Below are 25,934 nucleotides of genomic sequence, written 5' to 3' on the forward strand. Positions count from 1 at the left end.
GAATCACACATGGTACAAACAGCAGAGTTGGAGGTCCATATGCATTTTCCTCTTCATTTTGCCCATGTATCTCACTCATACAACATTAGTGAAGCTTTTAAAGTTATTTACTTCCTGCCTTCAAGACATGTACGTAACTTCTGTTTGCCTCACTTGAGAGTTTTATGTACATAGTGGGGATGGGGCGAGGCAGGACAGAGGGGGCAGTTAGACTCTTATTAGATATTATATGGGTGTGTAATTATCCAACCCAAGGCTTTTGAATTGGTCTTTGCCGCTCCTTTCCCTGCAGTTCTGTAATGAACAGATGTTCCTTGGGATAAAATGCAGAAATAGGTAATAAGGGGAGATATACCAATCTCCTAGAACTGGAAGGGACCTTGAAAGGTCATTGAGTCCAGTCCCCTGCCTTCACTAGCAGGACCAATTTTTGCCCCAGATCCCTAAGTGGCCCCCTCAAGGATTGAACTCACAACCCTGGGTTTAGTAGGCCAATGCTACTTATTTACACCTTCAGATTGTTGTGCTGCATTTACTCTCATTTAGTTTTAATGTGACAGAATGCCCTTCATACTGCCAGTATAAGTAATAATTATAATGTCCTATGAGTCTGTCTTTATACATTCAATGAAATGGTAGCCAAGCAGCACACTAGTGGCCAACTGACCTTTTTTATGGTCTCTTAAATTTAAATTCATTTCAACTCCACTGATTTACAAAATGTGGATAATCTGGTTTAACACCTCCAGGCATTTCCCTATTTTTATGGGGGTTAGAAAATAATTTTGTCACTAGAACTTTTTAAAGCTATTCTTGGCAGGTATAAGAGTGTCCCTATTAAATAACATGTTTATTTTCCTGCAATAATATGAGTGAGGGCTATAAATACAATATAAGACACAGCACTTCAGTAAAATATCTCACTTGGGAAACCTGGATTATATGTTAACATATAATTAATAGTTCCACTTTTTTGAGGTATTTTGTAATAGGAGCAGAGCATTTTTTTCTGTCCATCCGTGTTTCTTTGCGCCTCCCTAAGGTTTCTAAGCTGTGTTCTCAATGGAAGACAAACTTTCTTTGTCTTCAGGGTCCACTTTCCACCCAAAGAAGATTCTGAAAATGTAAAATACAGATTATGCTGACTAAAATAAAATTTTTAAAACACCCCCAACTCCCCACCCTACACATACACACACACATGTTTGATGCTTCTTCATGTAATAACTAACATGGCTTGTGTGGCTTTGTGTAAAGTATTTATATTTAACAATTTAAAGAACTGAACAACAACGAAAAGGCAGTGTGCCTTCTTTTTTGCTTTTTTATGATGTGTATATAGAGGGCCTGGGAAGCTTTTATTTTGTTCAGTTTTTACCTTGGAAATGGCAGTAATGTCAAATCTGGTCTTTCATGTTTTTGCTAGATTTCCCCAAGGGTCTTGATAGATTAGTGTAAAAAACATCTTTTTTTCCCTCGGTAGAAAATTTTAACTAATCTGTTTTAAAACCCTATGTTTTGTCTTCACTGTTTAAAAAATGTGTGTTACATTGAGATGGCTAATGCAAGAGAGCTATCTTAATCTCTGTGTAAAAATTTAGTGGAGACCAGGCACATATAGTCTTACTTTGAGGAAGCTAGTCGAGGTCAACCCTTAAACCCCCACAACTAGCTATTGTGATGCTGGCAAACCAAGTGCCGGCTCTTGCCAAAACTGCACACGTTAGCTAAGAACTAACAAACTCATAGCTGGAGACAAGACAAGTTCACCTGTATGTTAGGTGAACATACAGGTTAGGTGAACCTTGTTTATCCAATCCAATTGGGACTGGGACCAGATTGGATAATCAAAAATATGGATAATCTGGAGAATGGGAAAGTGCCAGGCTGCACCGCCATCTAGCAGCCACAGGAGAGATTGCCGGCTTCTGGACTTGTGTGTGCTGGTTGTTCTGGAGAGCCAGTTAATGGAGGATCAGATAAATGGGGTTCTACTGTATTCATTTTATAAGACTGTATTTAGTGTGTACACTCCATGAAATTAATGTAAATTGATGCATGCATTAATCTCATGTGTAAGGCCAGGATTCTGTGGTATAACAAAATATGTGCATTTTGCCTTTATAACTTTGAAAATGTTTGCTCTGAACTTGTGAGCACAGGAATGGTCCCCTGCCCATCCAGAAGGACTATCAAAATCAGATGGGCCATTAAGGAACATCATAATACAAAGGGCTGGTTAATTGCCCTATTGCACCTTGGAAGTGCTATGTGCAAGGAAGCTTGTTTATGAACTCGGAAGCTGAATGAAGGAAATAAAACCATCACAGGAAAAAATTTCCATTTCTCTTTGCTGTTTGAACACTAACAAGGACAAAGGCTCTAAAATGAGGCAGAGATCCCCAGGGGTTACCCCTGGCTCCCTCCTGAAAGACATTTTGAATTGACAGATCACTACAACATTGTCACTCTTTAGATAACTCATTTGTGTGTATATATGTTTGCTTGCTTTAAACTGTAAATAATTCTCTTATTTTTTCCTATTTAGTTTCCTAGTTGGATAAAAGCAACAAAGAATCCTGTGGCACCTTATAGACTAACAGACGTAACTACGTCTGTTAGTCTATAAGGTGCCACAGGATTCTTTGTTGCTTTTACAGATCCAGACTAACACGGCTACCCCTCTGATACTAGTTGGATAGTTATTACAGGACTGGCTACAGGCATTGTGTTTAGTGTAAGATCTAGGGTACCAATTGATCTGGGATAAGTGACTGGTCTCTTGGGAGTGGAAACAACTTAAATTGTTTGTGATTTTTGGTGTAAGTGACCATTTATCAGTAAATCCAGCTTGTCCATGTGGCAAGATAGACTGGAGAGTCTAAGGGGACTGTCTGACTCCATGGTAAGACTGCTGTAGTGTGGAGGGATAGCTCAGTGGTTTGAGCATTGGCCTGCTAAACCTAGGGTTGTGAGTTCAATCCTTGAGGGGGGCCATTTGGGGATTGGTCCTGCTTTGAGCAGGGGGTTGCACTAGATGATCTCTTGAGGTCCCTTCTAACCCTAATAATCTATGATCCAGGAGTTCACATTTGTTACCAAATTGATGTGTTCAGTAATTAGATTTCACTACCCTTTTGGGGTGTCTGCCCTGTTTTAGACAGTCTGCGCTGAAGTAGGCACTCATAGTCGTGAGCCACTCCAGACAGTGTGACAATTTACCTCAACTAGCTATATCATAGTACAAAACTACAGAGCCTTGTCTTTGCTAGGGCTATGCATCACTGTGTAAAAACACATATTGTGTGATATTAATGGTAGTGTAATGAATTGAGGAGGGATCTGGGGTGGATTTCTCCAGAATATGGTTGTGTCCTGATGCTGCAAAGCAGCATGGCGATGATGTGTCAAGTGTCATTTATATTGTGACATCTTGATACTACCTTGTGCATTGCTGCCATGATTTGTGCAGCTCACTGTGTAACATTTAATGTAAATTTTATGGGCTGATTTGCATATATACAAATTATTTGCAGATAATCATCAACTTCTGTTTAAATCCTTTTGTGGTGAAAACTGCTGTCTCAAGAACCCTGCTGAGTTAAGCCTGTTGTTTATCTATAGGGCAGTAGCAGAGCAAACTTCCCACACTGCCTTCCACCATGCCTCATACTTGATGTTAGGGAGGACAAATTTCTCTAGGAGTAAAAGCAATAATTCAATTGAGTTACTGAACTATCAGTGACTGAGAATCTGCTTGTGACTCTCCTCTCTTGCACTGATTTTGGATTTCAGTTGCTGTGGCAACTGTTGTCATACACAAAGCTAGCTAGACTGACACAGACAGGCAGCTCATCTCTACATCAGCTGTGAAGGATTCCCCTCCCTTTCCCTATATTATGAACTCTGAGTTGGGTTTCTCTTATATTGTCCTCAGCTTAATAAAGTCAAGGGGCATAGTTTCAGAGTAAGCACAACAAAAGGTATGATCTTTAACCTAAACAATGAGAACTTGTAGGGAAGGAGCCCTGATTCTCTTCTCTACCGCTCATCTAAGTGCCAGCTAGGTGAGCCTCCATCATGCTACTTTGCAGTGTAAACATGACCATAAGCATGTTCCTCTGAAATTTGCTAAAGCCACAGACATGTCAAATTAAATTATGTTGTACCTAGGTTAACTGTCTTGGTTGTAATTCTAATGTAGGTCAGACATTACAGATAAGATGCCACCATTTAAGGAGGTGGAATTAATTAGAGACTCCCCCATTCAGAAGAAAAAAATCCAAATTATTTAGCAGTAGACAAAAATAAAGGTGAACATTTATGTTCCCTAAGTCTATGGTATACAATAGCCATACATGAACTGCTTCTGAGCTTGAGTATTTGGTCAAAGATTGCATTTTCTGAATGTTCATGTTATTAGCCTTAACTTGGCTTTCTTATTTGGATGGAGTTTGCACTTCTCCCCTATTCACAATTGCTCCCTAGCTACTCTGTTTTTAGACAGATAACATTATGATGTATTTTCCTCATGACAGCTGTAGGAATATGAATGGGTCGACATGACCTGTTTAAAATGCCACCGAAAAACAAAGGTAACTTCCAAGCAAATGGGAAGTCAGCGGGTCTAAAATGGAAAAAAGTAGGTTTGCAATATTCCTTACATTTTTAGGTCCATCTATTCTATATACTTCTCACTCAGGATGTTTCGTCCATTGCTGTCACATCAAAACTCCATCAGTTATAGATGCCAGTTTACAAGAATGTACGTCATTTTTACAGGCACACACAATATATACAAAATCTTCGTGTTTTGTATTTTTTACCTAAAACCCATTGATCATGGTTACATGACCAAAATTAGGCAAAATTATTGCCTTCACATTGGACAGTAGAAAATATAATTGAGGACCTCCAGAATTATGACTGGTATCTTCTGCAAACACCTGGCAGAATCCAGCACTTGCAGTCATAGAAAACCCTGTCCTGGACAACTATTGGGTTTCTTCAAACACATTGGACTTAAAATACTACTAAGTGCTATGGTAATACAAATAATATGTAATAATACATTACACTGGCTGAGAAAGCAACAGCAGTTTTAAAAAACAAAAAGCCTTCAAGTGAAAAAACATTTCCCTCAGCCTCTATTATGGGGCAATATGCCACAACTAATTTCCCCCTTTGGGCAATATTTTATTGCTGTTGTCTTTAGATCCAAGACTTTATTGTGCCTGAAAATATAGCCATAAATTTGAGTATTTTGTACAGTAGTAGCCCTTCGTGTTGCAGTTGTGACAATGGGATTTATCACTAGCACTGTTGCTAGTTGGAATTTCTGGACTAAGTTCTCCACATTAGGCAAATTGACTTCAGTGTGTAACTGAGAGTAGAATTTGGCTCACTGCTTTGTATAGTTAATTACTTCAAACATTATTTTGCAATTGCTGGGCCAGATCCTGCCCTCAATATATATCTCGGGTAATTCCATTGAAGGCAGTGCAGTTATTTACATTTAAACTGGTTTTATTTAGAAGGAATTTGGCCTGCTATTATTAATTTGGAAAACTTTCTTCCTCTTGGAAGTCCAAACTAAAAAAAAAACTTCCCCAGAGGTAGAAAAAAAATAGACTTGTCTTCTAATCAGCGGTTAAACAGCTAATGCCTGCACATGAATATTATTAACCTAAAAATAAAGATGGGCTGTTTCTAAAATAAACAAATAAGATTATTAGGCTCTGGATACATAACAAAAATGCTTGTATGCTATAGTCCTATAAGGAATTCCCTGCACTGAAGGTCAAATTCCATTGAATAACATCGCTCCAAGACTGGGGATGTTTAAGAATTCCAGACCATATGTGTGGACGACATTTTCCCCTCATTTCACTAACATTTCCATCTCAGTAATGGTCCCATTTCCAGCAACAAATTAGGTGATGAGAGTTGCCTCTTATGTATTTTAGGACAGTATATGTCTCAGAGAATCATAGCAATGTAGGGCTGGAAGGAACCTTGAGAAGTCATCAAGTCCATCCCCCTGTTCTGGGGCAGATAGGAAATTAGGCAGTAAACCAGGGGTGGGCAAACTTTTTGGCCCTAGGGCCACATCAGGGTTCTGAAATGGTATGGAGGGCAGGTATAGTGTATTAAATTGCTCCCTGTAGGAATGTGCTACTTATGGTGTACTATTTATGGCTGCTGGTCCTGCTGCTCTGAGTGGCATGCTAAGGGGGTGGGGAGTGGAGGGGTTGGATAAGGGGTAGCGGGTACCAGGGGGAAGTCAAGAGACAGGGGGCAGTTGGATAGGCATGGGAGTCCCGGGGGGGGGGACCTGTCAGGGATTGGGGGTGTGGACAGGGTCGGGGCAGTTGGAACAGGAGGCGGGAGGGTTGGATGGGGGTAGGGGCCCAGGGGACAGTTAGGGGCGGGAGGTCCCGGGGGGGGCAGTCGGCGGGAGGGGGAGCGGGAGGGGTTGGAGGGGTCAGGTGTTCTGAGGGGGCTGGGATGGAGCGGACAGAGGGTGGGGGCCAGACTGTTTGGGGAAGCACAGCCTTCCTTACCCATGGTGTAGTGTATTAAATTGCTCCCTGTAGGAATGTGCTACTTACAGTGTACTACTTAAGGCGGCCAGTCCCAGTGCTCCATAAGTAGCACATTCCTACGGGGAGCAATGTAATACACTACACCCTGGCGGCTCTTGCTGCTGCGCTGCCCAGCAGGAGCTTGCAGCCCTGCCACCCAGAGCGCTGGCGGCATGGTGAGCTGAGGTTTTGGGGGAGGGGGAGACAGCAGGGGAGGGGCCGGGGGCTAGCCTCCCCAGCCGGGAGCTTAAGGGTTGGGCAGGACGGTCCCATGGGTGGTAAACCAAGACCATCCCTAACAGATGTTTGTCCAATCTGTTTTTAAAAACCTCCAATGATGGGGACTCCACAACCTCCTTTGGAAGCCTATTCCAAAACTAACTACCCTTATGGTTAGAAAATGTTCCCTAATAGCTAACCTAAATTTCCCTTGCTGCAGATTAAGTCCATTCCTTCTTGTCCTACATTCAGTGAACATGGAGAACAATCGATTACAGTCCTCTTTATAACAAGCCCTTAAGATATTTGAAGACTGTCATCAGGTCCCCCTTCAGTCTTCTTTTCTCAAGTCTAAACGTGCCCCCCCCCCTTTTTTTTTTAACCATTCCTCACAGATCAGGTTTTCTAAACTTCTTAACATTTTTGTTGCCCTCCCCTGGACTCTTTCCAGTTTATCTACATCTTTCCTGAAGTGTGGTGCTCAGAATTGGACAAATGATTCCAGCTGAGGCCTCACTAAGGCAGAACAGACAATGACTCTAGTGTTTTACATACAGCTCTCCTAGAATACTCATCTTTTAAGCCACTATATCACATTGTTGACTCGTATTCAGTATGTGGTCCATCTATAACCCCCAGATCCCTTTCAGGAGTACTACTACTTAGCCAATTATTCCTCATTTTGAAATTGTGCATTTTACTATTCTTTCCGAAGTGTAGTACTTTGTACTTGTCTTCATTCAATTTCATCTGTTGATTTCAAACTAATTCTCTAATTTGTGAAGGTTATCTTGAATTTTAATCCTGTCCTCCGAAGTTCTTGCAGTCCCTCCAATCTTGGTGTCATCTGTAAATTTAAGTTCTATTATTTTGCTTGTGCTATTATTTTGTACTCCTTAGCTGTTTGTCCATGTTTCCTATTTTTATAGGATTCCCTTTTGATTTTCAGGCCATTAAAGAACTCCTGATGGGGCCATATGGCCTCTTACTATTATTATTATTCAAACTATGGTGAGTCTCTCTGCAGTCTAACTGAATAGAATTTACCATATGAGCTGCAATCCCAAGACAGAAAAGAGATGCTGGAATGTCACATTAGGAAATTTAAAGCAAAGCGCCCAATTCTTGTCTCAGATGCATTACTTCAGACACAGAGGACAGACCTTGTACCACTCACTCCCCAGCTTTAATTATAAATGATGTTGGAAGCCATTTTAGTTTGTGTCAAAATACCTGATGGAGGCATAGAATTGACTCTTTTCCAGGTTTCAGTAAGAATTCAGTGTGAGCTAATAAATAACAGTCAGAGAAGATTGTTTTGCATGACCTTAATACACAGTTTTCCTGCTGTGGCTCCACTGTTGTATTAAAACCGTGTCTACATATATACTATATAGACACACTGACACTGAAACTAGTAGATCAGTGTCAAAGATATTCTCAGAGACTCCAGTGTTCATGATAACTTCAGTAACAGAGGGGGTCCAATCCCTCTTCCACTGATTTCATGAGAGCAGGATTGAGTCCTAAAATTCAAAACCATTAAAATATATCTGCTGACTTAAAAGCTTCAATGTTAAGGGACAGTGCAGTGACTACCCCTGAAAGAGTGCTTACTCGCCACAACCCCCCTAACTTTTATCTATAGCAAGGATAGCTGGCTGGTGACTAGAGAACATAACTGAGTCTGTTGACCTGGTTTCTTTCCTCCACTCAATCACTGACTTCATGTGAGACCGTAGCAATTTCCTTCCATCCCCTCATCTGTAATATGAAGGCTATGATACCTGCTCATTTTTGTAAAACACTCTCATGTTTGAGTTAAATATGGTATATGTGTTAAGTATGAACAATAAAATATTGAACAACATATGGCTAAACACCTGTTAGTGCATACAGATTCTTTAGTTTTCTATGTATATGGGGTGCTCAGATACTAAAATTTGGTGGCAAAATTGCAAGCATCCTCACATTTTAAAACAAGGAGTTCCTCCTTAATTCAATCCAGAAGCTCAGGGCAGTTGTTTTTCTGCTGGAGCTGTTGAAAACACCTAAAATCTGCCCAAGAAGGGCTTTTTGGGTAGTTGTGATTATTCAAACTTACACTTAATGTATATAACACACAGTGTATTTAAAATTGATCCCGGTAAATATGAAGGGATAACATCCTTTTTAGTTATTTTTCTGCTGTTTCACATATTTCCTTCTATCTCCACACTGCGTACTTCCCCGTAGTGGATAAATAGTAAATAGGTATGCTTTTTACTCTTGAAATTTGAAAGACGAGAGATTGTTTTAGCCCTGTGACAAACCTAGCCCTGTCTTAGAAGTGCTGGAAAACTGGGATTTTTCAAATGCAATAATTCTTTGTCTCACTGCTAAACTCAGGACTTTAAGACATGCCAGTTTATATTGATTGATAAACTATTTTCCCAGTAATCCTCGTTGTTTGACATTTGAGAGGCATTTATACTACTCTCTAATAGTGCAAAGCCAACTGCAGACTCTAATGGAAATTTCAACATTGTTATTTCTTTCCTTTCTTCTTCCAAAGCATTCTTTTTAATGGGTTCAGTGCCAGCAGGTTTGAGAGTTGTTTAATGAAACATATTTTTTAGTATGACCATAACTTCAGTGAAGTCCCATAGCACTCCACAGTATAAAGAAAACTAGAAATGCAAAAGCTTTTCTGAACTGAAAAGCATACTTTATTAGTAGAAGCTGGCAAAACTGAACACATGATATTTTCACTGTTCATGGTCTTTCCTGGGTCATGTTGCACCAAATTTAACCAAGCTGGACTGCAGTCCTAGGGGGGGGAAGTATGGGAGGAAACAACTTTTATGCCAATGGCAAAAATAAATAAATAAATCCCTTATCAATAGATTTGGTATCGTATTAATTAGAACAGTAAATTGGAAATTATTCCTTTGGAGATGAATTTTGGAATAGTAACATAAAAGGTCTGTCAATCCACTGTTAATATTATGAAATATCTTGACAGCATAATGATTTCAATTAACTGTGGATTGGAGATTCCAGTTATGATACTGTAAAATACCATCCAGCAGAGAGGGAGTAGCATAAACTTAACTTTCTGAAAGGTATATGAATAAAAGGTAATAAAAAAAGGTAATAATTGGAGATATACCAATCTCCTAGAACTGGATGACCTTTCAAGGTCCCTTCAAGTCCAGCCCCCTGCCTTCACTAGCAGGACCAATTTTTTGCCCCAGATCCCTAAGCGGCCTTCTCAAGGATTGAACTCACAACCCTGGGTTTAGCAGGCCAATGCTCAAACCACTGAGCTATTCCTCTACATTAAGTAGAAGTGAAATGATTTCACTTCTACTTAATGTACATTAGCCACAATCTTGAAAAAATAACTTCTACGTGGAGTTAACCGCAGTTATGTCCTTTCAAGTCCACATGCATTTATAAAATATAGTAGTTCAATGTAGCTAGTTCTTTATGGAGGACCATAAGTATCGAGCCATCAGTTGGGACAAAGCTTCATCACTGAACATCCAAGACCCTAGTACACGAAGAGTAGTGTGTTATGTAAGGCTAGATTTGCTCACTTTAAAGCACAGAAACAAGCCTGGATGAGAGTGAACTGTGTTCTCAGTAAAGTGGACAATGACTTCTGTTTCAGAATTCAAGGTGGCTTTGTGCTATATAGTTACTGGTTTCAGAGTATCAGCCGTGTTAGTCTGTATCTGCAAAAAGAACAGGAGTACTTGTGGCACCTTAGAGACTAACAAAGGTATCTGAGCATCCAAAGAAGTGGGCTGTAGCCCACGAAAGCTTATGCTCAAATAAATATGTTAGTCTCTAAAGTGCCACAAGTACTCCTGTTCTTTTTATATAGTTACAGTTATCCCTCTAAGAACAGGAGACTGGCCAAACTCTGAGTCTAAATTCCACATTCTCTTTAAATCATAAGTGAGAAGATTGGATTTAAATCTCCAGATCCAAACCTACCCTGGTAGTTTTGCTGCTGGGGAAGATTTGAAACTGGAGAGAACTTCTTACTGGATTTTGGTTTGGATGCAGGCCAACTCTCATAACAGCAAGACTTTAGCACGGTTTAAATTAATCTTGTTTACACTACTGCTTAAATTGATGCAATTTACATCATTCAAGGGTGTGAAAAAGCCACTCCTTTGAGCGACACAAGTAACATTGATCTAAGCACTGTCCACACCAGTGCTAAGTCAACAGGAAATGCTCTCCTGCCACCTTAGCTTCCGCCTCTCATTGAAATGGAGTAATTATGCCAATGGGAGAGTGCTCTCCTGTCAGCATAGCGTGTCTTCACCAGACTGTGCTGATGTAGTGTAGACTTCATTTGCACTCAGACCTGAATCCTCAAACAAATCTAATCCAGATTAAGATCAGAAATGGTCTCCTTGTTCCATCTTTTCTGAAAATTTGGGAAAAGGGGCAGTAGCACTACCTTTGTGTGCTCCTGAGTTCATTGAGTAGTAGTAGCATTGTTAATTAAATAGGTTCTTTAGTACCAACTTCATGCCCAGTAGTTCCCAGAATCTGATAAAGCTCCCCTCCAAATTGAATGGCAACATGTAGGTTTCATTTTTCTTTGGAGAAGGGTAAAATATTTAACAAAAGCAAAATAATTTCTGTCTTTTCCCTGAAAGATGGAGATGGCTATTTAAGTATCACAAAATTGTAGAATCATAGGGTTAGAAGAGACCGCAAGGGTCATCTAGTCAACCCCCCCTGCCAAGATGCAGGATGGTTTAGACACAACAAATCCAAGACAGATGGTTATCCAGCCTCCTTTTGAAAACCTCCATGAAGGAGCTTCCATAGACACAGGTGGTTCATATATTTTTCAGTTTTATATAGGGCAGAAAGGTCAGACAAAAAAATAAAGAATCTGTGGTTTGTGTAACTGCCTAGTAAAACCTTTTTTGCATAGCTCTCCTTTCATCTGTGCTCTGAATGTAATCACTTTTTTGGTGCAATATCCTCTTTATGGTCCTGATGGGAATTAAATGCCTTTTGGGATTCATTGATGCATGCAGCCAAGTTGAAGTCTGATGGTATGAGATTGTAGCAAATGGTGGATGTGGGTTCCAATTCTAATATTGAAGTAGAAAGCTTCACATTCAGGCTGGCGGGGTGGGAGGGGAAACAAGATGTCAATTACATTAAATCAACAAATTAAAACAAACTTTTATAGTTTCTGAAGCAGATGTAAGAAAATTTTAGTTATTATTTGTATTACAGTAGACCTTACAGGTTCCAACCTTAATTGGGATCCTGCTGTGTTAGGCATTGTATACACACATTGTTAAAAAGTCCCTGCCCCAAAGAGTTTACAATCTAAATAGAAAAAAAGTGTGGCACAGAGAGGTGACGTGATTTGCTCAAGATCACACAGCAGGTCAGTGCCAGGGCTGGAAATAGAACTCAGGCCTCCTGGCTCCCACTCCAGTGCCTTATTCACTAGGCCAGGCTAAATTCTATGTATCTTTCTAGGTTCTTATGCCATGCCCATCACATGGTATCTGAGCACCCAATGACGCTAGTAGTAAGAGTCAGTTGATGGGAAAGCTGCTCCAGGGAGCTGTGCTCTCAGTAGGGAGGCCCTCACCATTTGGAAGCAATCTGTGCTCTCAGTGATGGTGATTTCTGGTCTTTGAAGATAAAGTAGAGCAGTCCTGAAGGCATTCAGTTGGGCCATTGTAACTGGGGTTGCACTCACCTCTCGCAAGCACCCGCTGGCCAAGTGGGTGTGACTGCACTCTCTGTCTGTGGTGGGTCTTCAGTGACTCAGCCCTCCAGCCGAGTCATATGCAGTTTGTCTGTGAGATAAAAGCAAAGCAAACCTCTTTCAGGGTACAAGTCCAACAGGGGCCTCTCTCACTGGTGTCTCGGTTTGTCCCTGCTCCAGAATAGAGCTCTTTCCCTGGAGGCAATGTCTTCACCCTCTTAGGGCCTTTCTGGCCCCAACTCTTTAGCTGGGCCACTACAGCTCAGTTTCCTTTCTGGGGTGCCTCAAAGTCCAGGCCACTTTCCCAATGGCTGGGGGAGAGGGAAACCTGTGCCCACCCTCTACTTTGCATCCTAGCCTAGGGACCCTATAGATAGCAGCCATCCACAAGCTCCCTTTAAATAAACTGTGTTGCTGCTCTAATTCCCTGGGCCACTTCCCCATGGCTCCAGCACATTCTTCACCCTTACCTCAAGGCCTTGTCCTGGTGGAATCCTAGGAGCCAACTCAAAATACCATCCATGCTCTTCCAGCTTGAATAAGGAACTGAACCCACTCCAGCCCAGCAGCCGTTCTTATACTGACATGCTGGGCCCTGATTGGCTGCTTTCCACACAACAACTCTAGGCAGCTTGGAGGACCTCTCTACTGCCCTTTTCTAGGGAGAGGTGTGGCAGGGCCACAAAGCCTCCAGCAGGGTGTCTCTGGGTATAGTCCACCCCATCACAATCATGTTTCCCAAACTTTTGAAAATTGAGCCCCCACTTCAGGAAAATGAAACCAGTGAAGTCCTCTTCAACCTTGCCATGTTAGCAGAACAGCACAGGGAAAACTTGCAATGCCACTGTTCCTGCTCCCTCTGGCTAGACCTTCACTCTGTATCCCACATGGCACTGATTCCTGAGCTGGTGAAAGCTTGGCAGGAGCAAGAGGCTGGCCACACTAGTGTAACATTCTTTCTTCCTAGCTGAATTAAGAAGAGGTAACCCATCCACTGTAGTGTCATCTCTGAGGTGCGTGTTTAGTAGGATGGTGCCAGATAGCTTGGAGACATAGTTTTGTCTTGTAATTGGAGAGGGAGGAGGAGAGTCGGAGGGGGCGGAAGGAAGGTAACATGTATGACAGTATGTGGTTATTTTTTGTTCTTGGTGGAACAAATCAATATGTAGACTTATTCAACTGAAATTTAAGAACTTATAATAGTTTTTTGTAACTTATAATAGTTACGTGTGAAATGTAACCTTGAACTAGGACTGTGCATTTCTGATTCCTCTTTCTAAAACAAAAAAAAATGCTGTAGAAAATGAGGTGTTGACGCAATTAGATAGGAATATACTTCACAGGTGGCCCTTCTGCATCATCTTGCACTATGCTTTAAGAATCAGAGGGGTAGCCGTGTTAGTCTGAATCTGCAGAAAGTGACAAAGAGTCCTGTGGCACATTATAGACTAACAGATGTATTGGAGCATAAGCTTTCGTGGGTGAATACCTCCTTTGGTGTTCACACCTCAACTGCTAGAAGAGGGCCTCATCCTCCCTGATTGAACTAACCTCGTTATCTCTAGACTGATTCTTGCCTGCATATTTATACCTTCCTCTGGAAATTTCCACCACATGTGTCTGACAAAGTGGGTATTCACTCACGAAAGCTTATGCTCCAATACGTCTGTTAGTCTATAAGGTGCCACAGGACTCCTTTGTCGCTTTTTATGCTTTAAGAATTTCATTAGTTTCCATTCTCATCCAAAGCTTGACAGCATGAAGTGAAAGTAATGTTCTATGTAAATAATGTAACTATTTGAGGATTTTACATACTTGTCATTGTGACCTTTGTGTGGAGAAATTCCAAGGTCATCTTTAAAGCTACCATCTCAGAATTAAATATTTAGTGCTGCCTCATGAAAAGCCAAATTATATGACAGGCAGGAGTGTTATATAGCGAGTTTGGGTTCAGTGGTACGCTGATGCAAGTATGTGGAGGGGAGAATGAGGGATATATTATATTGTCTGTGCTTGCAGAATTCTCTTTCCTGTCTCTCTGGCTTTCATTATGCAGAAGTAGTTCTTTCTTTGACTTCTGTGGCTTTTCACTCAGCTAACTTTAATCCTAAATTAATCCACATTGTAAAAGTGAAGAGAGAGCATGTGGAACAGCTATCAGGTATATATGGGTATAATCGATCTGTGGAATTTGAATTCCAATTTAGAGCCGAAACTCTTCTTGCCCACAGTTCCAGAAGGGGATGGGATTTTGGATTAGGTGTTCTAGTTTGATTTTACTGTAGAGAAAGGCCAAAGATACATAAGAACGGCCCTACTGGGTCAGACCAAAGGTCCATCTAGCCCAGTATCCTGTCTTCCAACAGTGGCCAATGCCAGGTGCCCCAGCAGGAATGAACAGAACAGGTAATCATCAAGTGATCCATCCCCTGTTGCTCATTCCCAGCTTCTGGCAAACAAAGACTAGGGACACCATTCCTGCCCATCCTGGCTAATAGCCATTGATCCACCATGAATTTATCTAGTTCTTTTTTGAACCCTGTTATGGTCTTGGCCTGGCAAGGAGTTCCACAGGTTGACTGTGCATTGTGTGAAGAAATACTTCCTTTTATTTGTTTTAAACCTGCTGCCTGTTAATTTCATTTGGTGCCCCCTAGTTCTTGTGTTATGAGAAGTAGTAAACACCACTTCCTTATCTACTTTTTCTACACCAGTCATGATTTTATAGACCTCCATCATATCTCCCCTTAGCTGTCTTTTTTCCAAGATGAAAAGTCCCAGTCTTATTAATCTCTCCTCATACAAAAGCCGCTCCATACCCCTAATAATTTTTGTTGCCCTCTTCTGAAACTTTTCCAATTCCAATATATCTTTTTTGAGATGGGGAAACCACATCAGCACACAATGTTCAAGATGTGGGCATCCCATGGATTTATATAGAGGCAACATAATATTTTGTGTCCTCTTATCTAGGCTTCAGACTACAGTTAGTCATTCTGCAATTTCACATTTGAGTTCCTTCAGAACTCCTGGGTGAATACCATCTGGTCCTCGTGATTTATTGCTGTTTAATTTATCAATTTGTTCCAAAACTTCCTCTATTTATACCTTAATCTGGGACAGTTCCTCAGATCTGTCACCTAAAAAGAATGGCTCAGGTTTGGGAATCTCCCTCACATCCTCAGCCGTGAAGACCGATGCAAAGAATTCATTTAGTTTTTCCACAGGGGGCTTATCGTCCTTGAGTGCTCCTTTAGCACCTCGATCCTCCAGTGGCCCCACTGATTGTTTAGCAGGCTTCCGGCTTCTGATGTACTTAAAAAAAATACTATTACTTCTAGAGTCTTTGGTTGACTGTTTATATGTTCATATATAGAACAGGATCGCAACTATCAATCCCCCAACATTGAAGATCTTGTGTTATGGTGTGGACCCATCTGTAGTACAGACTGTACAGCCTTTTGAGGTGGAGGACAGTTGCATGCATAGCGTGGCTGACTATATAAGACACAAGTGCTTTTCCTATCACTTTGGATTTTCAGTCTGTTACTGTTGTTTCCAGCTGGAGCGATGGTTTCTTGTTACAGTGGGTTATTCAGGACACATGCTTCATTACAGAGGTATCAGCATTTGTGTGTCTCCCACTTTCCTAAGGAGGTGGTTACCAGGAAAATGTTACTAAATGAAATCAGGGTGACAGGGCCAGGTGATGCCCAAGCACACCATCATGGCCAGGGGTGCTTCTCTTGTGCCCTGCCACTCTTTTCCCCTTCATGAGAGTCCTTCAACAAACTCCACAGTCACAGCCCTTCTTACGGTCTGGGATTTTTATTAAATTAACAAAGTTCTCAAACAAGCACAAAAACAGTCTTCCACCCAGGCTTAAACTTGGCACAGCCCGCCAAGGGGGGGTGTCCCTTGCTCGGGAACCACTGTAGGAGACCTTTTTCCCTGCAGCTTCACTCTGTAGTCCTCTCACTACAGGAACCCCAACCCTGCAGCGTACTGCTGCCTTTTATCCTGGGATCGCAGAATTCAACCCAGGTGTGGCTTGCTCTGTAATCAGGGCTAGTTTAGCCCAGGCTCTCCAGCCCATGGGCAAGCCATCCTGTTACCTCAGACTGAATGTAAAGCAGCAAATATCTGTGTAGTCTGTATTTCTAGATTCCAGGATAAATTAGAATATTATAACCATCTGGAGGCTTTCAATTATATCTTACATAATGATTGGGTTTTCTCATATATGCCTGCTGCCTCTCCATCATCTCAGTACTTTTCAGGAACAAATTAAAACAACAACAAAAAAGGGTCCATTTTGAAATATGTGAAGTGGAAACAACTACAAAATTGTGTGTATTAAAAAAAAAGTTATTAAGGAGTTAAACAGGGCATCGACATTGCTATATAAAGACCTAGTTTGGCTATGATAAGGTTTGAAATTCTGGCCTCATTGAAGTTGATGGCAAAACTCCTATTGGCTTCAACCAGGCCTTCTTCAAATATTTGGGAGTGTTTTGTCAGTGCCATGTTGGAATTGCAGCCAATGTGGATGCATAATTTATATTTCCCATTGTGTATTATTTATATTTGCTAGTTATCTGCCCTTAATATAGATTCTGAATTACAACTAGCCAGTTCTCTAAACAATTTTTTTATCAAAATAAATACAACAAAACCCTGACTTTATTTTTGTATGTTAGAGTTTCCATGTTTTTTAATTAACATTTTATTGGAAACAATATTTTTATACTTTTTGTTTAAAAATTGTAGAATGATTTTTATAACGTTTGCAAGAAAATTATGATTTTCATTAAAATATTTAAAGGGTCCATTTTGAAATATGTGAAAGGGACACAACTTCAAAATATAAAAATGTTATATTTATTAACATTCTGAAAATATTGACTTTTAAATCCCCCCACCCAATGTATTCCTAATATAATGATACAAAGCTCCCAAATACCTCAGATATAACACTGGGTTATGGATACACACCTTAGCCTTTAACAATGAAGTGACATTCAGCTTGTATATCATATGCAAGTGAGAAAAATTGGAGAAAAAAATCATAATAAAGGGAAATGTGTTTTGACAAAATTGTGGTTGAGATTAAAGCAGGGCATTGACCATTAAGACCTAGAAGTTGCATTTCTTAGGGTCTCTCAGACACTCTAACCTCCTTACCAGATCTCAGAGACCGAGCTCCAGCCTGAGTGGGAACATCTACACTGCTATTTTTAGCCCCGGAGCACAAGCCTGAATCCGTTGATCTGGGCTCTAAGCAGGGGCGGCTCTAGCTTTTTGGCCGCCCCAAGCAGTCATGCGCAGGAGGCGCCCCGGAGCCGCGGGAGCAGCGGACCTCCCGCGGGCATGACTGCAGAGGGACCGCTGGTCCCGCGTGGCTCGGCTGGACCTCCCGCAGCTGCGGACGGTTCGCGGGTCCGGCGGCTCCGCTTGAGCTGCCGCAGTCATGCCTGCGGGAGGTCCAGCCGAGCCGCGGGACGAGCGCCCCCTCCGCAGTCATGCCTGCGGCAGGTCCAGTCGTCCTGAGGCTCGGGTGGACCTCCCGCAGGCATGACTGCGCCAGGTCCGCCGGCCCAGCCCGCTGCCCCCCGCGGCCGCAGGAGACGCCCCCTAGATGTTGCCGCCCTAGGCACCAGCTTGTTTTGCTGGTGCCTAGAGCCGCCCCTGGCTCTAAGACTCACTGCTGTCGGTTTGGGTTTTTTTAGCAGTGTAGATGTACCCTGTGCCCTTGCGCAACTTACTTAACTTTTTTGTACCTCAGTTTATCTAACTGTGAAAGAATGATTTGAGACATAATGCATTAAATTGCTTTGAGAAAAGAACTACTTAAGTGCTATTCATCACATATTAATATCTATTGTGCAAGTTATTGTGTTTCATTTCAACATTCACGCATGAGACTTGTTTTTTTCTGCAGCTTTTGTACATCTGTTCCCTACAGGGGCGGCTCTAGGCACCAGCAAAGCAAGCACCTGCTTGGGGCAGCCCATTTGCAGGGGCAGCATGGGAGCTGAGAACCAACAGGGGGCTCTGGGAGCTGTAGTTCTTTGGTTAGCTCCCTACCTAGAGAGCCAGCCCTGGAGCAGGGAAAGAACTACATTTCCCAGCATTCCCTTGGGCACTACCAACTGGAAAGGAAGGAGGGGGACCTCATGCAGCAGCATGCTGTGAGTGCTGTGAATGATAGGGATACCATATTTTAACATTCAAAAAACAGGACACTCCACGTGGAAGGAGGGTAGCCCCACCTGCCACCATCCACTCCCTCCGACTGCCCCCCACAGAAACCCCAACCCATCCAAACCCCCTCCCTGCTCCCTGTCCCCTGATCACCCCTCCAAGGACCCCTGCCCCTAACTGCCCCCAGGACCCCACCCCTATCTAAGCCTCCTTTTCCTTGTCCCCAACTGCCCCTCCTGAGACCCCCAACTTCCCCTCAGGACCCCACCCCCTACCTGTCCCCTGACAAACCCCTGGGACTCCCATGCCTATCCAACCGTTGCCTGTCCCGACTGCCCCTCCGAACCTCTGCCCCATCCAACCCCCCCTGCTCCTTGTCCCTTGACTGCCCCCCCAGAACTCCCTACCCCTTCTCCAACCCCCAGCCCCCTTACTGTGCCACTCAGACCAGCGTGTCTGGCTCCCCCATGGAGCCCACAGCCCTCCCCCCCCCCCACATCCAGCACCTGCCTTCCAGATTTGAACACCTCAAAATTCAGGAGTGCTCAAACTCAGTTTGGGCAGCTGTTACTTCATTTCTCCCAAATCAAATATACTGATCCACTGTAACTTGCTGTAGAAAAAGTAGGATAAAATTGAGCAAGAAATGCTTCCCAGTAGTTATTAGGACTGGAATTGCTATTTTCAACAGCCATTGCTTTTTTTTTGTTTGTTTGTTTAAAAGGAAGACAGTGATATTGCATTGGCAAATTCCCCATAGAAAGAAAGAGTGGAACAAAAGAATAATAAAGGCACCTCAACTTTTCCTCATTTATGGAGGACAGTCTTATAATATGCATCCAGATATCCTCCAATCAGACAAGCTGAAAATTGTTCCACTTTACTGCAGTTCTGTAACCATATGGGAACCAATCCTGTCTGTGTTTTGTGCACATACAAAATTCCTGCTGAATGACCCACCCTAGGAGCGAGTTACCAGTGACCCAGGGCTGCGGCGGAAGGAGGGTGAAGGTGTGTGGGGGGAGAGCCCAGGGCTGCGGCAGCAGGAGGTGTGGGGGGGCACTGGTGAGGGGGAAGGGGGAAGCCTAGGGCCGGGGCGGCAGCGGGGAGGAAGCCCGTGGGGGGAGAGCCCAGGGCTGGGGCAGCATGGGGGTGAGGGGGGAGCCCAGGGCTGGGACGGGGGGCAGCCAATTTTTTTTTTGCTTGGGGCAGCAAAAAACCTAGAGCCGGCCCTGGTTCCCTACACTTCTATCAATGCAGTTTGTAAAGGGTTAAGAGGTTCTGCCTCTCACCTGGCTGCCAGGGTTGGAACATAAAAGGAAGGGAATTTGGGACAAAGGGGAAGCTAAACTGAAGGGTGATTCCTTTCCCCTCCAGGCTGGTTAAAGCAGGAAAAAGACTATAAGAATAACCACCCAGTGTTTCAGCTGATTTGCTAATTTTTGTGTGGAAAATAAGGGCTTTAAAAACTAATGCCCAAATCTCTGTTTCCCTTCCCTGGCTGGTTATACTGCCCAACAAATTACCGTAATGTTTATGTATTATCCTTGTTCTCTAAATGTATTTCTTCTCTAAAGAACTCTGAATTTGAAAGTGGATTCCCTTCGCTGCTTTTCTAACATCTTTAGATATAGAACATTTGACATCTTAGTTTATACAAAATTGTTTTTTTCATCTGTAATATTTGAGGGGACAATGGATATTTCATGAAAAATATGGATAACAGTGTCTTAATTATTCCCCTGGAAGAAATCTGTGCCTACTTGGAATCAGATTCATGACAATTAAATGATCTTTTTAGTAAATTTCTTCAATTAGTGTCTGTCCTTTTACCACAGAGGGAGCCTTTGTACTGAATTCATTGTTAAACAAAACCATTTAGCTGTCCAGTTTAACAGTTTGTATTGTAGCAGAACTCCGTTGTTTGGATGTACAATACTTAATTTGTATCTTGACAAAGCTTTAACCTCATGCAATCTTCCAGTTTATTGGCGCTTGCCACAGGGGGCTATACTGTGAAAATTTAATTCTGCCAAGGAATTGTTAAACTTCCATTCCCTGCATAAAAGGAGCCCATTATTCTATAGCTATAGTTTTTACTTCGAGAGCCTGTTATATTAAGCTTTTAGGAATACAGAGAATTTGTACCTAATTTAATGGTGCACAAATTAATCACAGAACCACACAAATTAGACATGGTGGGAGGGGGGAAATTTAGGTAATTTACTTTATTCATCTGCGAGTGCTGATTTGTTCCCTACAATCTATTCTCTAGTGTTTTGTCTAGTCCAGTTTCAAATGACCCATACAACGGGACTTCCACCGCTTGCCCTGGGAAGTGATTCCATAGTTTGATAGAACTCATCATTAGAGAACTTTCCTTTGTGGAGCACAGATCCTCTTGGCTAACGAAGAAATACTTTAATTCTTTAAAGCCTCTTATTGTTACTTTACTAAATTAATTTCAGAGGAGCACAAAAATGAAGCATTTGTAATAATATGTTATATGCTGCACGGGTAGCAATGCCTTTAGTTAAAGTTGCCTGATATTTTCCATTGCAAACATTTGCTTATAACTTCATCAAACTTTAACTCTTTAGGGCTGAAATTATCCATGCTGGATGTCTGCCTGATTCACTATATATCTTCCAACTTTGGCAAAAAATGAGGCATGGATCCTACAGACAACAACCTCCTTCACTGCACAACCCTGATTCATCCCCAGAGCCCCACCCATCCTCTGGGCTGAATGAGGCAGGGAAAGATAGTATGTGATCATGTAATTAAAGACTATATAATAATGCATATGCACAAGAGGAGCTCATTAAGATTTCATATACAATCATAATTCTGAAATTTCTTGACTTCTGAGTCCTTAACATTCTTTTACAATCTTAACATTCTTTTAATGTAGTTTTCTGGCTGTGATATAATATTTATAGTACGTTGTAGCTTTTTGAAAGATGTAGGAAGGGCCAGTTTGATTTGTCACCTGAAGAAATCTTTGATAAGGTGTCTATTTTAAATAAGTAACAGCAGTCAGAAACATCAAAGAAACTTATCGTTCTTGTCTTCATCCTGCATCAGTCTACTGAGATCTCTAGAAGAAACCTGGCAAGCTCATTTAGAACTACCTGAAGAAATAGGTGGGAACTTTTGTAATTTTAGGATGGCGTAAGGTCACAAAGTTCTTCAATAGCCATCCTTTCACTTGCATTGATAACTGTACCTCACAATAGATCTTTCCTCAAATATATTGGTGGTGTGATTATGTTTAGGTGCCCACCTGCTGAATCAGACTTCCATTGGTATATGCCCCATTAGCAAAAAATCTCCAATACACGTGAAATATTTCCACTTAAAAAAAACCAACAAAAAAACAAACACCCCCACACACACCTTTAGGTCATTTACGAAATCCAGTGAATTCATTCAACAAAGATAATATTCAAAGAATAAAAATAATCAAATTAATTTATAGGCAAATGTGATAGATGCCATACATCCTTCAGCACTAAGGTGCAATAAAGCATCCAATTAACTACAGTAGTTAGACTCTATAAAGGGATTTGCAAACCCTATACTGAGCCTAGGCAGAAGGGAGAGGAGATCCTTCCCTGCTTACAGGCCATCAGACTGATCACACCCCTGCTCAGTGCCAGAACTGCCAATCCTGGAGACATGTACCCACAGCTGGGACCAACAAAGAAAATAAACCCAGCTATAAAATTGGGGAGTCCAGAAAGGGAAAAGGAAGCAGAAATGCCTGGGAGTAGCAGAGGCACAACAGCCCCATGCTAGGCTGCTTGTAAGAAACTGACAGAAACACAAAAGGAGACTGCAAGCCCTGGAGTTCAGTGACTGATTGACTCAATTTAAGTTAAGTGGTTATAGACTGGTCTAATTGTAGGTGAATTGAAGGGAACCAGTGAGGAGAAAGCTGGAACCCTCAGAGAGACTGCACCAAGAGCAGGTGACAGGATCTCATTCAGCATGTGCTTAATTTCAAGCATTTAAGACCATCCCTGTGTGACAGATTTTTTTTTTTTTACCAATGTGCCTGGGCCACAGTTGATCAGGCTGTGCCACAGGATTTTTTTAGGGAGGAGATGACGAAGCACACCAAGGGTCTAAGTTTTAAAGCTTTTATTAATAAATTAATAAAATACAGCAGAGAGTGCTGGGACTGCTCTCACGTCACTCAGGGGAAGAAAGAAAGCATTAGAGCCCCAAGCCCTAACCCACTTTTATACTTACACATGCACTACCCAACACTGGCCAGGTCCGGGTGTAACGTAAGAAGAGGGGGAGGGGTGGACGGGAGTTTTTGCCCTGGGTCCAGGTTGTCCAGGGAATCCGCTGTAATCTCTGAATTGCTCCAGTTCTTGGGAGGGTTTTTAAGTCCTGGGTTTTATTGGGGGTGTCATCCTCCAGGGCCCTCTGTGCCTTGTACCAGTCCCAATCAGCTTGCTGTGTCCTTTTCGGCTGTCCAAAACACACCGGCTCTGGAGAATTTGTTTTCCCTTCTGTTGGCCTTCACTGCTGCTGCCTCATTCGCTCTGTTTTTGCTGCTATTTTTGCAGCTCTGCTCCACTTAGTTCTTCTCTTCTCATGACTGGGCAGCTGTACATTTTTTGTCTGTAGATTTTTTTGTCGAGCCCATGACCTTGGGCTGGGGCCAGCATCTTATCTTCACATGGAGCTAGCTAAAGTGCCGAGTTAACCCATTTTCTGCTTTTTCTTTCTCTCTCCCCCCCCCCGCTTTGCCTCTCGTATTCCTGCAAAGGAATCTTCCATTCTGCACTCACACACCTTTAACCCTCCACAAAATGCTTTGCTATGCTTGCAACAGCATTAACCACATACAATGCTAATCTACCATCCCTGGGAACTCCCTAAGGTAGGGGGCCATTGGGGTGTAACACCTGTTCATCAAAACACTTAAGCACATACTTAAATCCAACCAGGGTAAAGGTAAAGTTAAGCACATGCTTAAATGCTTTATTCATGAGGGGGATGGACTTCACACTTCAGCTTAAAGATGAACTTCTGGCTAAGTGCTGTGCTTTGAACTAGGGTCATAATGTGTCTCATTTGCATGGGACTTGGAGAAGACACAGATTTCTCCTCCTTGTTTTCATTGTTTTTTGTCAAAATGCAACTGACATTTTGTAACCTCTATGTATCTGCAGGGTTGTGCCTTTGTCTCAGTGTTCGAGTTAGCAAAATGTCCATGGAAATGAATTGAATTGAAGAGTATCTGCATAGTATATCCTTTGCAATAGACAAGAGAATTAATGGATGTGGCTGGTTCATTTGGCAATATTAAATGGTTACTTCTTTACAGTACATGCATTTAAGTGTGTTTCAGTAGACAGCAGTTACAGATAGCTTAACTAGCAGCACAGTGATAAGAACTTGCATGGAAGTACCAGATTATGATTAGGTTTGGAAAGGACTTTCTGAGTCATCTAGTCCTACCTCCTACATTAGCGCAACACTGTCCTCTACACTAATCTGTTTAATCTTCTCTCAAGTGTCTCCAGTGACAGTGCCTCAGTGACCCCCCCTTGGCAGTTTTTTCCAGTATCTATTGACCTCACTGTTAGAAATTTAATCCTAATATCTAATTTAAATCTTCCACATTTTTAGTTTCAGGCTGTTCTTACTTGTTATTTGCCCGTTAAGTGCATTAAATGATTCATCGTACCCTCTTTATGTTATAGATCATTATCATATTCAACCCTGCATCACCTTTCCTCCAAGCTGCATGCCTTAGGTTCCCAAATGCTTTTCTTGTAATAGGACATGCCTTTGAAGTCTTTCATCATTTCTGTTGCCTATTTGTTTTTTATTCTCTAATGTATCTTTTTTTGTTAATTACTGTTGCAGCAGGGAGCCGTTGAATTGTAATATGTGTGTGAAACTGCATGCCTTAAAATCATATTGTGTGAACCCCAAATGCCCATTTTTATGCTGGAAAAGGAAGCTCATGAAGGAATTTTCAGCCACTGGAGATAGGGCAGGCTGTAGAAATGATGTCCCTTATATCCTGGAAGGATTAGGGCAAGAAGGAAGTGGGGAATGTTTTGTTCATATGAACAGTGACTGATTTGCCTTCCTGTCTGAAGATGGAGTCACATTGCTAGGGTTACACATTGCTACAGGAATCATAGAACTGTAGGGCTGGAAGGGACCTCAGTAGGTCATCTAGTCCAGTCTCCTGCACTCAAGGCAGGACTGAAAGGTGTTTGTCTAACCTTTTCTTAAAAATCTCCAATGATGGAGATTCCACTACCTCCCTAGGCAATTTGTTTAGTGCTTAACCACCCTGACAGTTAGGAATATTTTCCTAATGTCCAGGCTAAACCTCCATTGTTGCAATTTAAGCCCGTTGCTTCTTGTCCTATCCTCCGAGGTTAACAAGAACAATTTCTCACCCTGCTTCTTGTAACAACCTTTTATCTACTTCAAAACTGTTATGCCGCTCCTTCAGTTTTCTCTTCTCCAGACTAAAGAGACTCAATTTTTTAAATCTTTCCTCAGAAGTGATGTTTTCTAGACCTTTAATCATTTTTATTTCTCTCCTCTAGACTTTCTCCAATTAGTCCACATCTTTCCTGAAATTTGGCACCAGAGCTGGACACAGTACTCCAGTTCATGCCTTTTCAGCGTGAAGTAAAGTGGAAGAATTACTTCTCATGTCTTGCTTACACAACACTCCTGCTGGTGCATCCCAGAACAATGTTTTCTTTTTTTGCTAGAGTGTTACACTGTTGATGCTCATTTAGCTTGTGATCCTCCATAATCCCTAGATCCATTTGTGATCCTCCATAACCCCCATCCAGTACTCCTTCCTAGCCAGTCATTTCCCATATTGCATGCAATTAATTGTTCCTTCCTAAATGGAGTACTTTGCATTTGTCCTTATTGAATTTCATCCTATTTACTTCAGACCACTTTCTCTACTTCTCCGGTTGCAGAATAGTGGAATTATGACAGTTTGGGGCTTGTTAGGAAACATAAATGGGTTCAGTTCTGTTCTGCTTGCAGGCAAGATGACTCCGTTAGAGCTAGGGTGTTTTGGAATCCTTAGTTGGCAGCTGCCCCTGAAATCCTTTAAGGGTTTCTCCTGCAAAACTAATTCAACTTCAGATGTTGTGGGGAAAGGTAATTTTCAACAT

The 25,934-nt window shown here is 42.0% G+C and overlaps 1 protein-coding gene and 1 long non-coding RNA gene across 17 annotated transcripts in view; both read left to right on the top strand.

Annotated features, from left to right (window-relative positions):
- On the top strand, nucleotides 1-24,042 carry LOC120369294. Its single transcript, XR_005583041.1, has 3 exons — nucleotides 1-129; nucleotides 21,351-21,517; nucleotides 23,943-24,042. It is a non-coding gene; the product is annotated as an uncharacterized LOC120369294 (long non-coding RNA).
- The window catches only part of KCNMA1 (potassium calcium-activated channel subfamily M alpha 1), an 881,172-nt gene that overhangs the window by 286,751 nt on the left and 568,487 nt on the right, over nucleotides 1-25,934 (top strand). The window lies entirely within an intron of this gene.

The sequence above is a fragment of the Mauremys reevesii genome, linkage group 7 (genome assembly GCF_016161935.1).
Source record: "Mauremys reevesii isolate NIE-2019 linkage group 7, ASM1616193v1, whole genome shotgun sequence".
NCBI lineage: Eukaryota > Metazoa > Chordata > Testudines > Geoemydidae > Mauremys > Mauremys reevesii.